Source organism: Callospermophilus lateralis, chromosome 15, assembly GCF_048772815.1.
Source record: "Callospermophilus lateralis isolate mCalLat2 chromosome 15, mCalLat2.hap1, whole genome shotgun sequence".
NCBI classification, from domain to species: Eukaryota; Metazoa; Chordata; class Mammalia; order Rodentia; family Sciuridae; genus Callospermophilus; species Callospermophilus lateralis.
In genome coordinates this window covers 57,760,452-57,777,801 of record NC_135319.1, presented here as the reverse complement: position 1 = coordinate 57,777,801, position 17,350 = coordinate 57,760,452, and the positions used below count along the sequence as shown (strand labels likewise).

Below are 17,350 nucleotides of genomic sequence, written 5' to 3'. Positions count from 1 at the left end.
CAAAACAATCAAATAAACCTTATTGGTCTGTTTCCTATTGTTGTAACAAAATTCCTGAAGGTGAGAACTTTTTAAGGAAAAGAGGTTCATTTAGTTCATAGTTTTGGAGATCAAAAGTCCAAGATTGGGTAGCATCCTCTCTCTGGCTTCTAGTGAGGGCCCCCTTGGCTGTGTCTCATCGTGGTGGATGATATCATGGTGGGAATGTGTACTAGAGGGAAAGATCACATGGAGAGACAAAACCAGAGAAAGATTCAGTCTTGTCCTTTTTTACCAATCTACTCTTTCAGAAATTAACTCACTCTGGGAGACCAGTCTTAATCACTTCCAAGGGTGATGCTCCCAATGACAACCACATGCGTTAGGCCAACTTTTAACATTACCACATGGAGGATGGAGCTTCTAAAGGTGAACCTCTGGGGGACAAACCACATTCAGACCATAGGGCATCACCAAATTGGAATAATTAGAGTCAATCAAATTAATTGACCAACTTTTTTTGTGTGTGTGTTCTTGGTGCTATCATACAGGTATATTTTTGAGGACAATAATTTGACCTTTCGCTCTATAACAACAATCTGTTTCCTTTAAAATAACACAGATATGTTTCCCTAAATTGAATTGTCAACCTTAATGATCAGACTGCTTTCGTTTTATTTAATTGTATCAAAATGGATTTTCAGAGTATAAAGGTTTTTACGTAGAAAGATATTAAAGAGGGCTATTATGTAAGAAAGAAGCTTTAACCTTGTCTTGTGTGACTTTAACAAAGTCTGATTGATTTTAGGTTGTTCTCTGTCATTAGTATTTATCGTCTGTGAGAAAATGTGGTAAGGTGATTGACGTGGAAACAGGAAAAACCTATCAAGAAGCCTCTCACTTTTATCAGTTGGCTTTCTCAAATCGTGCTTTGACTGTTAATTTTTTTTTTTTTTTTTTTTTGGTTAAAAGGTGGTGCCTTCTAATTAAAAAAAACAACTATAAGTAAATAGCAGAAAAATCTGTAGAGCAGAGTGAAGGGAACAGGGGGAGGGAGAAAGGGAGGGGGAGGGAAAGATCTGGGGACAAATTAGGACAAATTATATTCCATGCTTTTATAATTATATCAAAATGAATCCTATTGTCATGTATGACTAAACAAGTAGCAATTGTTTTTTTTTTTAAGACAGTGGTGTCTTCATGGATCTTGACTCATAGACTTCTAGGAGTTTTCAAGGAGCTTTTCAGGGGCTGTTACAGGGCACAGGGACAATGGGTAGGTGAGGGGAGAGCTTCAGCTTCCAGCTTAGGGCTTCTCTCTGGTGGGCCCACTCTGCAATGTGAGCAGGTGCTCTGGATTTTACATCATGGGTTTCCAAGTAAGATTTTGGATTTCTTGGCTGAGACAAATTTGTTACAACTGGGCTCTGTGTTTCTAAATCTCTGATTCCCTCGACCCTGATGAATTTGGTGTATGTCCTGGCAGCCACTAATTATCTGTAGCCACTGTTGTGCCTTTGTATTGAAAAAGCACAGTGAGACTTTGGTCTTATTTACTTTATAGATTTTGGTGCTTGTGGTGGGAGAGAGCCAAGTGAGAAGTTAGATATTCAGAGAAAGAAATGTAGATTGGAAATTATTTGTATAGAGACTCGGCTCAAGTCATATGTCTTCCTTCCTGAAGGGTGTTAATAGAGAAAGGTGAAAAGACAAAATCTGGCCTGTTGGACCAGACACCCTTTCTCTATACTCACATGAACCCAACACACATTTGGTCAATGAAGCTCTGTTTTCATGTTTTAATTTTATATTTTTTTTACCACATGCGTCTGCCTAACTGTCAAAAGAGTGTTTATGTGTGTGATCAGGGTGGAGGGTAGCCAGATGGAGTCAGAGCAGAGGGCTAGGACATTGCTTCTTTCTTTGAAAACCCTCTATCCTGCACACATTTGTAGGGCCCCTTAAGTATGCATATTGAAATGTAGAACAAGAGGATTAACTTGAACGGTTACTTTATGGATCTGCCATTCAGTCACTGTGATATCCTTTAACACAAAAATGTTTTAATAAATATTATGACTGATCTCAGTGGTGCATGCCGAAATCCCAGCCATTCAGGAGGCTGAAGCAGGAGGATCACAAGTTTGAGGCCAGCCTGGGCAATTTAGTGAGACCCTATCTCTAAATAAAAACATAACAAGGACTGAAGGTGTAACTTGGTGGTAGAGCACTTCTGGGTTCCATCCCCAGCGTATAGTTTCTTAACTTTCAAAATAAAGAGCTCACCCCCAAGTTTCAGTTCTCCCTGGTGGAACTAAAATGTTGTCTGCTGGTTTCTGGTTGTGACCCCACAAGGTCCCAGGGCTAAGTCTCGGTTCCACATGAATCTGTGCTTCATTGACCCATAACCTACCCTCAATGCTGGCCAGCTGTCTGGCAAATTTAGTGACAAGGATCACTAGGCAACAGTATATTAACTAAATTTAAGAACTCATAAACACTCTTAGAAAAAGCTAAAGTACTCAGGTAAAGAATAAATAAATGCTCATAAATATGATACTTGTTAAAAGAATTTTACTTATTAGAGTGTTCCAATGATAAAGGGATCCATCATTGTGTCAAAGATAAAGACCTACACATTTCTTACTTTCTTTTTACTTTTTATCTTTATCTTCAAAATTAAAAAATATATATACATATTTGTATATTATATATATTATATAATATATAATTCAGTAAACTCTAAATTCTAATTTTATTAGATATGAAGGTGTCACTAAAGTTTCAGATGAGGCTGAGACAGGAGAATTTCAAGTTCAAGGCCAGCATGGGCAATACAGACCCTGTCTCCAAAAAAAAAAAAAGGGTAGTGGTGGTGGTGGCCTGGGATCTAGTTCGCTGGCAAAAAAATGCTTGCCTAGCATATGCAAGGGTTTGATTCCCAGTGCTGTAAACAAAATTCAAACAATGCTAAGGAGCTAATGCGATCAAATTTGCTTTTCAGAATCTTCCTGGTATAGTCTGCTTTCTTTATAAATTCTTTCATGCTACAAATTCTTTCATGCTAGTTGACTATAAATGCAGGCTATGTTATGGTGAAGTTTCAATTTATTTTTTAGTAGTTTTAAGCAGAAACTGCAGAAGAGACATTTGAATTCGATGAAATAAAATTATTTACCTTTAAAGTCTCTAGTAAAAATGCTGTGATTAAACAATGTTAGAATAACTCAGTGAGTTTACCTCTTCACCAGGCAGGTGTTTACTGTGTGTCACCACATGCTAGGTGCTGTGCCGGGTGCTGACGGCCTGCAGATAATAGATGGCCGCCCTTTACTCAGAGGTTTTCCACCTCCCGGAGAGGGCAGGTGCCTGTCCAGAGAATCACAGCACTATGAGGAGTCCTGTGACCACCTGCTCTGGAGGTCAGAGCCGAGGCAATTCAGTCTGCCTAGGTTGGTTAGGTTGTTAGAGAAGTAGAGAGATTCCTGCGGTGAACATTCTGGCAATAAGAGCGACATGTACAGGTACTCTGAGGTGGAGAAGTGCACTGGGGTTGAAAGCACATCAGGTTCTTCACTGCGCTGCTGGGGTTGACATGCAGGGAATATAGCTCCAGTGATAGATGACACCAGAGGACAGGCAGGAGCTGGAGCTTTTAGGATCTTGTGTGTTACACTGAGGACTTTCAATATTGCTTTGGCAGCTTCTACACAGCAAGAGTTGGGAGGCAGTGGGGGGGCTCATGATTAAATCAGCTGTGTTTCAGATAACTCCTAAAGGAAGTTTGAAGAAAGGCCCCAGAAAGGGATGACCTAAGGGTCTGTTGACAGAATGCAGGTGGGAAATAATGTTAGTGCCTCCAGGTAAGACTTTTATTTATAGTTATATTCTTGATGCCTGATATTCTGTAGGGGATATCTGATAGGCAGTTTGATATTCTGGGCAAAAAAAATCAACCCAAATTTGAACATCATCTGCTAATAGAATCAGTTGAAATCACATGTCTGAGTATAATTACCTGGGGAAAAGTGAAAGAAAGGTATAAAGCAAGTTAAAGAATGAAGGAGAGGGGCTGGGGTTGTGGCTCAGCGGTAGGGCGCTCGCCTCGCATGGGCGGGACCTGGGTTCGGTCCTCAGCACCACATAAAAATAAAGGCATTGTGTTGTGTCCATCTACACCTAAAAGATAAATCTTTTTTAAAAAAAGAATTAAGGAGAATAACCAGGCTGTGCTCATGCTGTACCCAAGGTATGTCTTGGTGCTATGGTTTGGATATGAGGTGTTTCCCCAAAGCTCGTGTGTTAGAAAATGCAGGAATGTTCAGAGGTGAAGCGATTAGATTAGGAAAGCTGTAACCAAATCAGTAGATTAATCCATTTTATGGATTAATAATTTGAATAGGTGATGAGTGGTAACTGTAGACAGGTGGGGAGTGGCTGGAAGAAGTAGGTCACTGAGGGTGTGTCCTTGGGGTTATATTTTGTCCCTGGCTCCTCTTGCTGCCGTGAACTGAGCAGCTTTCCTCCATATACCCTTTCACCATGATGCTCTGCCTACCCTTGGGTCCAGAGAAATGGAGTTGGCCATCCGTGGACTGAGTCCTCCTTAAAGTTGTTCTTGTCAGGTATTTTGGTCACAGCAATGGAGATTGACACACTTGCACCTTTCTTTTTATACTCTAATTGTCTACCCAGGTGATGGTCTTTTTCGCTGCACCAATTGTAAGGGCAGAGTCTGTGTCTTATTCACAGTGTTATTGCCACTGTGCACCTTCTGAGAGTGCCATTTATAGGTCTGTGTGTTTCTGCCCTGTGAACAGTATCCTCTTGAGTGGCACTTCAGCTGTTCCTGCTTAACTGATCCTAGCAGCCATCATAGTACCTGCTATGGTTTGGAGAAGGTTTGTCTACTCTGAGACTCATGTGGAAACTAAATCCTTACTATGAGATATAAAAGAGGTTGGACCTTTAAAAAAGGTGATTAGGGTTTTGCCCTCAGGAACAGAATAATCCATTCATGCTATTAATGGATTAATGGATGAATGAGTTATCTCAAGAGTGGGTCTGCTCTAAAAAAGCCAGTTTAGCTAGATCTCTTGCATATTTTCTGTCTCTCCCACAAGATGCCCTGTGTGGCCCCAGGACTCTGACAGCAAGATGGCTATCACCAGATACAGCCCCTTGACTTTGGTCCAGAATTGTGAGCCAAAATAAATCTTTTCTTTATAACTTGCCCATAGTCTATAGTATTGTGTTTTCAGTAAGAGAAAACAGACTAAGACAGTGCCTGTCATGGTAAGTGTTTAACATGTTTATTGAATAAATGATACATCATATAGTCAGAGGGAAAGAATCTAGCACAAGGAAGTAAGAACAAGAGGTCCGCAGCACTCCCCTCATGGAGATTCAGGGAAGAACAGTTCTGATAATGAGAGCAAGGTGAACTTGCCAAGTGCTACAGAAGGGTCAGTTAATGAAGGGTGACAGAGTAACCACAGGAAGTGAGGAGTCATTGGTGATAATGTCAAAAACATCTTGAGTGGTGCCTGAGGGAGGCAGGAGGCAAATTCCATTCCACTGAGGTGGAAGGGAGGACTAGGGGTGAGGAAATGGTGTAGACAGGTCCTGAAGAGGCTGGGTTTGTGAAGAGAAGAAAGAAATTGGTGACAGCCGCCGGAAAAGGTGGTGAGGCTGTGGCAGTGGGGGGTGGGGGGGTGGGGGGGTTCTTCTCTGCTCTTTTCTGTCTTCTCTCCTTCACATTCTTCCTCCTGCTTTTAAGAAGAAAGACACTTGGGTAAATTCATAGGCTAAGGAGGACCCAGGGAAAGTCTAGATTCAAGATGTAGCAAAGAGAAGAGGGAATACTCTTGGAGAAACTAAATACAAAAGGGCATGTCGTTTTTTGAGGCTGGAAGAAAAGAAATAAGAATGTAGGTGGATATGAATAAACTAGAGGGATAAACTGAAGGAAAAGAAATGGAGAAGAATCCCAAAGGCTTCAGGTTCTGTCTGTAAAACAGTAACTAGTGTGTTTTGAACACTTTCGAAGTCCTGACCAATCCTGTAAAGATGGAATTATTATCTAAAATACAGAGAGATTAAGCAACTTGCCTGAGGTTATACAGCTACTGAGTGTCAGAACCAGGTCATGGAGCCACAGACCATCTTGCTATGCTGCTGAAATCGACCAGTACACAGGGTGCTTAGGACGTGCAAGCAGCAGGTACAACATATTGCTGCCCAGTCACACCCAGAACTTATTTTTGTTGGAATTCATAATCTGCAAGGTCGGGAGGTTTCCTCTAGCCAAACTTGCCTTACCAGTTACAGGAGTGGAAATTTTTGGATGTTTGGATTGATGTGGAATTAGGGATTGGTAGTGTGGGGTAGAGATGCCAGCGAGGGAGCAGTTGAAGTGATGACTGATGAGCTCTCACCTCCAAGGAGAAAGACAAGAGAGCCGGGTGATAGGATTAGAGAAGATGGAGCAGCAAGGGCGCATCTCAAGGAGGTGCTCAAGGAGGTTGAAAGCCAGGTGCAATAGGAATTAAAGAATTGGAGACTTGTGGAGGAGAGAAAGTCAGGCTTCGAGAGGGGTACTTTACTTTCACAACAACCCTAGGTTTCAGAAGTGAGGATTGGCATGTGTCGTGATAGGTTGATGGTGTGGTTTGGGGATGGCATGGCTGACAGGTTGCAGGTGACCTGATGGGCCATGAGATAATCTCCACTGTGCTCTGCCTGCTATTGGAAGATAGTGCCTGGTGACCCTAAGGGCTGGTTTAAACTTTAGAAAATTCTAACTCAAGTGTGTATGGGTCTGGGGAAATTTAGATTAGCTGATTTACTGGCAGTCAGTAAAAAGTGCTTGATGGACTCAATAACACATTGTCAAAGAGCAGCTGATGAGCTTTGCCCTGTGATTTTTGAAAAAGAACTTGAAGTTTGAATCAGCAAAACAAACAGATTTCACAGGTAACTGAGTGGAGAACCCAGGGAAAAGTCTAGATTCAAGTTGTAGAAAAGAGAAGAGGGAATACTCCTGGAGAAACACTCCTGAGATCTATCTCATGGCCCATCATTGTTATTTAGGAAGGAAAAGACGACCGACGTGATCAAATGAAATCTCCTCCCCTTCCTTCCTCCCCGCTTCCTTTTCTCCTGATTCTGTGCAACATAACACTCTTCAGGCAGAGAGAGAGGCAGCTGAAGACCATCAGGCCTCCAGATGTGGGGCTTTGTTATGACTTGAGGGGGTCGGGGTCATGCAGGATGAGCCGGAAGCTTGGGTGGAATTCAGTGTGGTGTCCCCTGCTTCTATAGTTAGCCAGGCGATGGGAAACCGGCAAGTGTGCTGACCCTACAGCTGCACAAGCCATCAGATCCTCTGCTCTGCCCATGTAGAATTCCAGGAAATCAGAATGAGACCAGACATGAGCTTAGAAAGCCCAGTGTGGGAAGATACAGAGCTACCAAGGAAGGGGAGCGTATGTGTACCAGGTCTGATACATAAGTGGCATGAGTGGAAAATGCATCAGTGAGGATATTTGGGGATATCCTAACTGCCCCTGACCTTGGACTGGCTTCCATAGTAAGGAAAGTATTTCTCTATGTAATAGAAAGTCCAGAAGCGGAATGACTGGGCTTTAGCTTTGCCTCTCTGTGATCTCTTGCCCTGGTCCTGCCATTTGTTGATTGGTTTCTCAACCTGATCCCCCTCATAGTTGCAAGATGGCTCCCACAGTGTGAAGGGTCACACTGAGCTAGGAAATGTAGAGTGGATAGGGAGAGGACGCTGTGTCATGTCTCTTTGGCAGTGAGGAAGCCTTTCCTGGAAGCTCAATGGAAGACAACTGTTCCTCAAATCATTGGTAAGAATTGGGCAATTGCTTTTTCCTTAAATCAGCTCATCCACCTACAAGGTGACCAGGATTACCATAATTCTTTTTTTGTTTTTAATTTTATATTTTTATTTTTAGGGGTACTGAGAATTGAACTTAGGGGCACTCAATCACTGGGCCACATCCCCAGCCCTATTTTGTATTTTATTTACAGACAGAGTCTTGCTGAAGTTGTTTAGCACCCTGTTTTTCCTGAGGTTGGCTTTGAACTCATGATCCTCCTGCCTCAGGCTCTCGAGCTGCTGAGACTGCAGACGTGCACCACAGCACCCATCTCCATAATTCTTGATAATCCATTTTGAGTGGATGGGATGTTGAGAATCAATTACAAAGTCTAAGATAGAGGGGGCAAGAGGACATTATTATGTCATTCAGGCAGCCTTGCAGAGGGGAATGAGCCTCGGATGGCAGTCAATTCCCAGCTTCAGCATTTGTGAACAGCGTGAACTTGGACAAATTCCCAGCTTCTGTGACCCTCAGTTTTCTGGAATTGTTGCAGAAATTGAAAGTGTTTTATATAAACTCTAAGAATACAAATGTGAATTATTCATTTAACGACAACAATAATAGTAATAATAGCAACACCACTTCCACTTCCTCTTCCTGAGCACTTAGTTGTTGTAGGCACTTGTCTACAGGCTTACCTGCATGCTCTTCATTACTCATTCAGCATGTGGAGAGCCATAACTATACTTAAGATTCTTTGCTAAATGCTTTATTTTCTATATTCTAAATACCAGTTAAGCTGAGAACATGAATCATTAGGGTAGGGTAGGGGCAGAGAACAGGTCTGAGCTTAGTTTCATCCAGGGGTCCTGTTTCCTTGCCTTATGTGACAGCATAGTGGCATCTGGGCATGGGACTTCAGTTAATTGCTCTTTTTTTTTTTTTTTTTTCTGCTTCTGATTGTCTTGTTCACCAGTTTGCTGCACAGGGGATTTACAAAATCTAAGTGTGTATTTGCTTTTAAATCACTCAATGCTCTTCTTGCCATAGTTTCTTTGTTCCCAAATATGAGATTTTTGCATTTTTCTGCTTTTGAAATAGAAGAGGGATTTTTCAAATGCTTATTAATTTCCTGTCTTATTTTTGAACCTCATGAAGAAGTCAAACCTGAATTTTTATTGTATTGAGGCATTGTGACCATGGGACCCATCAGTGAGGTATGAAGTTTGGAATTAGGCGACATTATTTTTTTGATGTTGCAAATTGCCTTGTTTCGAACATCCTTGTGACAGGAGCTTCTTCCATATTTTGGTTCATATTTTTATGACAGCTTCCCTGAAGGAGAACTCCTGGGTACAAGGTTTTGAACTTTGAAAAAATACAGATTGCCTGATTAATCCATGGAAGCTCTTTGAATGGTAAAAAGAACACACTTATAGGTTAGCTTGGGATTATGAATTTTGTCTTTCCATAATGTTTTAGGTGACTGGGATCATAAAGTATTCCTAGAAAATTTGAATTGTTTTCATATTATATAACCTATTTCCCCCCAGAGCTCCATTATAACTATAATAAAAATAGTTTTTATATGATTTAGTCTGTCCTAGATTTTGAAGGGACCCAGCCCATATCAACTCCTCCCCCTTAATCCATCAAGTCTTGAGAAGAAACTAAACTTGTACATCTTAATCCTTCCTCCCTTTGTGTGAGTTACTTCTCATGAGATTTCTGATCCTGTGGTCACATAGACTCCCTGTAGGCCTATCTCGGGACACATCTGCTTTCCATTCACAGTTCTGGTCCTCACAGCAGGACCCCTGCTACACTCTTAAATATTTTGGAATAAATTGATAGGAAACATGACGTGGGAGATACTAGGGTTTTGCTGATGCAGTATGAATATAGGATATTTGTTTTAGAGTTGTACTGGAGATGAAAAGATTTTCATTCATATGACTTGATGCCCCAGGGAATTCTTTGGACAATTCCTAAAATACCAATGCTTTCTATACTTGCCCCCAACAAGATATATTGAAGTTGAAGCTATTGGCAATAGAAAATCAGAGGAATGGACTGCCATTATTCTTAAATAGATTTTTAAAAATTACAGTTGTGACCATAATGTGTACAAAGTAACACCTATTAATATTTTAGTCACCTTATATGTTAGATATGACAATAGGAAAAAGGAAAGGCCCACCTGCCCAGGATGCGCCCAGCCACAGGGGCCACAAAGCAAGGCCAGTAGTCCTGGGGAAGGTGGAGAGAGTGCTGTGGCAACTGTATCATTTGAGAGAGGGCCCCAGAACAGCCCTGTGATGTGTAAGCCCAAATTGGAGACCCAGGAGGTCCTTATGCTGGGTCACACAGCAAATCAATGGGAAAGCCTGGATTTCAATCTTGCTAGGCATAAGTTGCATATTCTTAATTTGCTTTGCTTGGGTTCTTTTTTCCAGATTTGAAATTTTAAAATTATCAATAAGAAAATAAAAGAGTATTCTGCTTCCCCTACTTTAACTGAGAACAGTTAGGTGGGTGTGCCTCCAGGAAATTGTCTCTGCCTGTTCAAATCACCTAAGGAAGCTAGCTGTGCCAGTGTCCAGCCAGGCAGAACAGCTGCTGGGGGGGCAGGAGTGCCTTGTCCTCTGTGGCACCTACCTGGGTGAGACTTGTGGCATGCCAGTTCTGGGGACCAGGGATCTCCCAAGTTTAGCAGCGAGGAACCAGCATGGCCTCACAGCCCACCCTTTTGTCATAGGAGAGCTATTTGTACCCTCTGGTTTTCTGCCTGCACTGCTCTGACTTCCCAAGCAGAGAACAGGGTTCCTCAGCAGTGGAGAGGTCATGGGGAGGCCCATCATCTTTTCTTTAATGCCTGGTCTTGTTGGTGCCCAGCTACTTTGCACGAAAGGAATGAAGATACCCTAATTCTGCAGGTAACTTTTTTGAGTGGCTTTGGGCAGGTTGTTTCAAGGTTAGATGTCTAGTCTCAGTTTTTTGCCTAAGGTGCCCCCTGCCTTTTTCCTTTCTCATTTTAATGTTTCTGAAATAAAATGTGATTGGCATTAGGTATGTATCAATAAAGTAGTGTTTCTTAATTTTCCTTTTTTATCAAAAAGTTGTTAGGTCAATGGAGTAACTTACAATTTAGGTTATTTTAGGATTGTGGGAATATGACAATTGGTCCATTAAGGAGTCATTTGAACAATGACCACAGCCTGATAAACTGCTCTGTGAACTGTGAAGCACTGTATAAATACAAAGGATCAGAAAGTTGCCAGCCAGGGAGTCACTTCTCAGAGGTGCCCAGTCAGGAACTTCTTGGCTTCAAAGCTAAATGACAGTCTTCTATTCAGTGAAGCTGATATTCTAGATTGTAAGACTGTACATTTCTATTTTGTCCTCCACCCTTTACAACTCAGCCATTTTCCTTTTGAATTAAATAAACAAACATGGTTCCTAAGCATCTGGATTTTTCTTGGACACCTCCTTACTATGGATTTACTGGATTCCTGGCCTTTGCTGGAAGTATCAGGATGGCCACAAAACTCTTGTTAACTTAACCAGAATATTAATCCAAAAGGAGGTGTTGTAATTCAAATTGAAAACTAGAATGTCATTGAGCACCTAAAATAGGCCAGGCATATTAAAAAACAATTACTCAGACACTGCACTCTGTTCTGGTCCAGATGGAGTTCAGTGTAGACAGAGCAAAGAAAGAAACACAGGTACACAGCTAAAATTTCACTTTTCAGCTAATTCTACCAATTTGCCCTAATAACAGGGGACTCAATCAGATCCAAATAGTGTGCCCTTTACCTGGTAGGAAACTAGGTAAAAATAGGGCGTGAATCAAATAACCCATGGAAGCAAGATCACAGAGCGAATATTTACATTTTGTAAAAAAATCTGTTATGTGAGCAAACAAGTGCAAGTTAATGGTCTGTTACAGCACTGAAAGCAGGAGATGCAATCAAACACCCTGGGGGGCTCAACTATGAAGTAGCTGAGCTATTGCATGATGGTGGGGGGACGCGTTGGACTGTAGCCACATGGGAAGGATTGACCCATTCTCTCACCTTTCAGCAGATACATTTTTAAAGAAGTTATTCAGGTCTTATTTCATTTCTTCCAGTTTTGGTAAATTGCATATTTCAAGAATTGTCTAAGTTGTCCCATTTATTGGCATAAAGTTTGTAAACTGTTCCTTTTTTTAAAAAAAAAAATTGTCCTAATTTGTTAAACATGACAGCAGAATTTTGACACATTATAATGTGTCAAATGGAGTAAACCTAAATGGAGTATAACCTCTCATTCTTCTGGTTGTACATGATGTAGAATCACACCAGTCTGTAGTTATATGTGCTCATAGGATAATAATGACTGATTCATTCTACTGTCTTTCCTATACCCATTCCCCTCCCTCCTTTCACTCCCCTCTGCCTAATCCAAAGTACCTCTATTTTTTCCTAGCCCCCTCCCTTATTGTGAATTGGCATCCACATATCAGAGAAAACATTCAGCCTTTGTTTTTTTGGGATTGGCTTATTTCACTTAGCAGGATATTCTCCAGCTCCAACAGACACTTCACAGCAGAAACTTTTGTTCTTTCTTGGTGCTAGGAATTCATCAGTGATCAAAATCGACTAAAATCCCTGTCCTGGAGTTCATGATCTAATCTGCTGCTGCCTTAGAAAACAAGTAAACTAGAATTATCTCTATTATATTAGAATAATTATATTAAATGTATCTCCAGGGGGCTGGAGTTGTGGTTCAGTGGTAGAGTGCTCGCCTAGCACATGCAAGGTCCTGGGTTTAATCTTCAGCACCACATAAAAATAAAATTAAGATATTGTGTTCAACTACAACCAAAAAGCAAAATATTTTAAAAAAATGTATCTCCAGGTAAAAGTAAATTAATCAGACACATTGGTGTGCTTCTGATCTCTGAATAAATTGCACAGATTTTAGTTTTGTTGGTGTTGAGACCTTTTCCACATAGAGAATATTTCTGGATAAGTGATCTCTGGATAAACAAGATTACTATAATTATAAGAAGAGGTAGCTTATTTTTGAAAATCTACTTGGTCTGTTGCCCTGATTTGACAAATAACCATAATTATGAAGTATTATTGGCGCTTCACAGCAGCACCTGGTTTATTCTAGTTTTGCTGTTCAATTGAAAATAAAACTTTGTCGTGAAAAAAAATCCCGTTTTCTCCATCGTGTTACTACTGTGGTGACTTAGTGTGGTCAGCTCAGGATGGCCTAGTGTGGTTGAGAGAGTTGCAGGCAGTGGATTCCCTGCGGGGGTGGGGTGGGGGGGTGGGGTCTGGAGGGGGGCTGGTGAGCATGAGCCAGCCCCCAGGTCCCCAGGAGGCTTCACTCAGCAAGTGCTTTTCAGGCCTGGTTTTCCAGTGTCCTGCTCCAGCAGGGCTTTGTGCAGTGTGACTCTGATGAGATCACTACAATAACAAGCCTGAGAGCCTGGACCTTGGAAACCATATGCCTTTTCTTTGAGCTTCTTGTGGGAAAACAGGGATAAGGATCATTGGTGGCTGCACTTATCTTCCATTTCAACAAATGGAACTTCTGCTATGTCTGAAAAGGAGGCAAAATTAATCAGTGGTGTGAGAGAAAAAGCAGGTGGCCGGCAGGGACTGGAGCTTTCTGGCACTTCCCCCCAAGCAAATTAGAGGATATTAAGGAGATGAATGCTTGTGGCATGGGTTTTTGTTTCAGGACCTTCTTCAAATGTGTACCTGGAGCTCATTAATTTTGGCAAATCAACATCCCTGATTTGGGGGACTTTCCACTGGAGAGACTTGGGAGTTCTAACAGTCCTAAGTGGTCTTAGGGAAATCTCTCCCCACTAACCAAGTGCACCCATGGAGGAAGGGTGCGTGAGCACCCACTGGGACGGGAACCACCCATCAGCCAGGAGGAAGGCACTCACCAGAACCTCCCCTTTCTAGTACTGGATCTCAGATGTCCATTCTTCAGAACTGTCACAGGGTAAATGTCTGTTTTATAAGCCACCAGCCTATGGTATTTTGGTGTAGCAGCGTGAGCTGATTATGAGAGGCATAGCTCTGCTCTTCTTAAGGTACTACCTGGTTGATGGTGTTGTTTCTCTAACTTTTAGGACACCATGCTCTCCTGGATCTCTTTTTACTTTTCTGACCATGCTTTCTAAATTTCTTTGAAATCTCCTGTTTTCCTAAAAGAGAAGTCTCCCTTCTTTTACACCAACCCTCAGAGCAATGTGTTATTCAAATAGTGGTCCCGAGACCAGCATCGGCTTCACTTCTGAGTCTGTCAGAAGTATGAATTTCCAGCTCCTGCTGAATCTGAATCTGTTCATAGAAGTCTGAGATGGCCTACTCTTCTAGGATTTCGGTGGTCAACTGTTTGTCCCAGCATTCAAGTATTCATTGGATGTCTTCTTTTATGTTGCTATAACAAAATAACTGAGATTGGATGATTATAAAGGAAAATGTTTATTTGACTCATGATTCTGAGACTGGAAAGGCCAAACAGCACTGCACTGGGGTCTGATATGCACACCTCTGGCTATGTTACAACATCACAGAGAAGTGGAAGGGGAAGCAAGCAAAAGAAGCCAAGTACAAGGGGTGGCCTTGACTTATAACAACCTGCCCTCTTGGTAACTGATACAGTCCCATAAGACTAACTCATGACATAAGCACTAATCCCTTCCAAGGGGGTGCGCCTATCTTCCACTAGGCACCGCCTCTTAAAGCATCATCTTCTAGCACCATCACATTGAAGACCCAGCTCCAGCACATGAACCGTTTAGAGGACAAACCACCTTAAAACCATAGCATCTGGATACCAGATCTCTCTCCTGGGCTCTAGTCCAATCTATCCAATAGAGCTGCTGGACTCTCTACTTAGAGGTTTTTCATGGGGATATCACACTTAACCAGTCTGTCTTTGTCTGTTTCCGGTTACTAATAACACAACACTACACACTGGGTAAGTTATAAGGAGAGGAGGGAAATTTTGGCTCATGGTTCTGGTTCATGGTCAAAGAGATGCATCTAGTGATGTGTCTGCTGGCGCAATCCTGAGGCAGTAAAGGGCATCATATGGCAAGAGACAGGGATTGAACATGCGTGTTCTGTGCCCCCTCCCCTCTCTCATAAAGCCACCATTCAATCATGGGGGATGCACTCTGATGACTACCTAATCCTAAGTGTCCCCCAAGGCCCCACCTCTGAATACCATAGTCGGATTAAGTTCCCACCCCCTTAATACCTCACAATGGCCATTACATTTAACATGAGTTTCAGAGGAGACAAATCATATTCCAACACAGCCAGTTTGACTCTGCATTTCCCAAATATGCCTTTCCTCTGTTGGTTAACCAACAAAAGACAAGGCATCTTTGGAAACTTCCTTTAGAATTCCCAACTGACCAAGTACTCTTGCACTGAACAGTTTCTGTGGTGCCCCTCAGAGCTAATGTCCACTGGTCCTGCCAGCCTGTTGTGCAGCAGGCCTGGCCCCAAGTGCTCAGTGCCTCTGTGAACTTCTTGTTAATTACTTTGAATATTACCCATTGAGTCACATTAGATTAGGAACACATCTAACTTTTCCTCCTTGACAGTAAGTTTCAAAGTGCACCAGCATCTTATAAATATTTAATATTCAGTATTAATCATTATGTGTGTTGTTAATTATTAATACATTCCAAATACTAGTGGTTAATAAATATTTTTAGTGGTAAGGAAATATGACATTCTCTGATTTCAGTGTCAGATTTTCAGAACATTTGTGAATGACCATAGTAAATCCAAAGGAAGGACTATCAAGAATGTAGTGTGTGGGGCTGGGATTGTAGCTCAGTGGTAGAGCGCTCTCCTAGCCAGGTGGGACCCCGGTTCAATTCTCATCACCACCTTTTAAGAATAAAGGCATTGTGTTGTGTCCATCTACAAAAAAGATTTCTCTCTCTCTCTCTCTCTCTCTCTCTCTCTCTCGGAAAAAAAAATAATGTAGTGTGACCTGATATATCATGTGATTAAATTTTAGGGAGAGAGGAGTTAGAGGAAACCTAATTGTCCAACAATAGAGGGGGTGGTGAAATCAATTAGAGCATTCTCATACAATCAAATGCTATGCAACTATTATAATGATCAGACAGAGTAAAAAAAAACCATTAGTGAAAATAATCTAGGGTATCATATTAAGTGAGAAGAGCAAATTATGGATAGTATGATAAGCTTTTTTTTTAATTGTAATAAAATGTAGATTTCAAAATTCCCATTTTAACCTTTTTTTTTTTTTGGTACTGGGGATTGAATCCAGGGACACGTTTAACTACTGAGCCACATCCTCTTGCTTCAGCCTCCTAAGTAGCTGGGACCACAGGCATGCACTACCATGCCTGGCCCATTTCAACCATTTTTATGTGTACAATTCTGAGTCATTAAGTACTAAAAAGGAAAAACAAAGTGTATACCTCTATAGTCTACTCCTAATATTTCACTTACAATGCTAGATGTGTGGAGTTCTCTTTCCAAACTAAGCCATTCTCCAATTCTCTGTGTCCGGTGACTGGGTGTCCTACAATTTAACTCAGTTCTGACACTATGTACCCGGAGATATCCACAGGCTAAGGGTCCAGTCCAGAGACTCACTTCAGGGGCTCATGGAAAGTCTATGTTGTCACTTATACTTTGACCTGATTGGTTATAGATCAGAGGTTCCCCACCCCCACCTCTGAGTTCAGTCCTATGCTAGAAGAGCCCACAGAAGTCAGGAAAAGTTTCCTTATTATATTACCAATTTACTGCAAAGGATATATTAAAGATTACATAGAGTGAGGTTGAAGGAACCCCAAGTGCAGAAGCTTTCCTCCCATGCAGTTTTGGGGTTGTACCACTTCCTAGCCTATGGTTGTATTCTTACACCACCAACTTGGAAGCTCTCTGAACCCTGTGCTTTTAAGTTTTTTATGAAGACATAATTACTTAGGCGTGATTGATTAAATCACTTGTCCTTGGTGATTAAGTCAGTCAGCCTCTCCCTTCTCAGGAAGTTGGGGGTGGGATAGTACCTCAAGTTCCAACCCTCCTGGCAAACAACCCCCATTCTAAGGGTCTCCAGGAGCCCCGGCCATCAGTCATCTCATTAGCATGCAAAAAAGATACCCATGGCTTTCAAGATCTTAGGTTTTCTTAAAATTCCAAGGATTTTAGGAGCAGTGTGGACCAGAAAACCAGGGCAGAGATGATGTATATTTTTCTTAATATGTCACTAGTACATCCACATCGTTGTGCATCAGCAGCCATCTCTAGGTCCCTGTCATCTTCCCAGACTGAAACTCTGTTCCCACCAAACTCTTAACTCCAACCACCATTTCACTTTCTGCCTTTATGGATTTGGCTTTTCTAGATACTTCATATAACTGGATCCACGCAACGGTTGTCTTTTTATGGCTAGCTTTCTCTCACTTAGCATAATGTTGTCAGGTTTCACTTATTTGTAGGATGTGT

The 17,350-nt window shown here is 41.6% G+C and overlaps 1 protein-coding gene across 2 annotated transcripts in view; it reads left to right on the top strand.

Moving 5' to 3' along the window:
- The window catches only part of Slc16a12 (solute carrier family 16 member 12), a 78,600-nt gene that overhangs the window by 6,913 nt on the left and 54,337 nt on the right, over nt 1-17,350 (top strand). The window contains exon 1 of one of the 2 annotated variants that reach the window (XM_076834602.1): nt 7,805-7,850. The exons of the other annotated variant lie outside the window; for it this stretch is intronic. The gene's annotated coding sequence lies outside the window, so the exon portion shown is untranslated. Of the gene's footprint in view, nt 1-7,804; nt 7,851-17,350 lie in introns of those variants that run through there. 2 annotated transcript variants of the gene reach the window in all.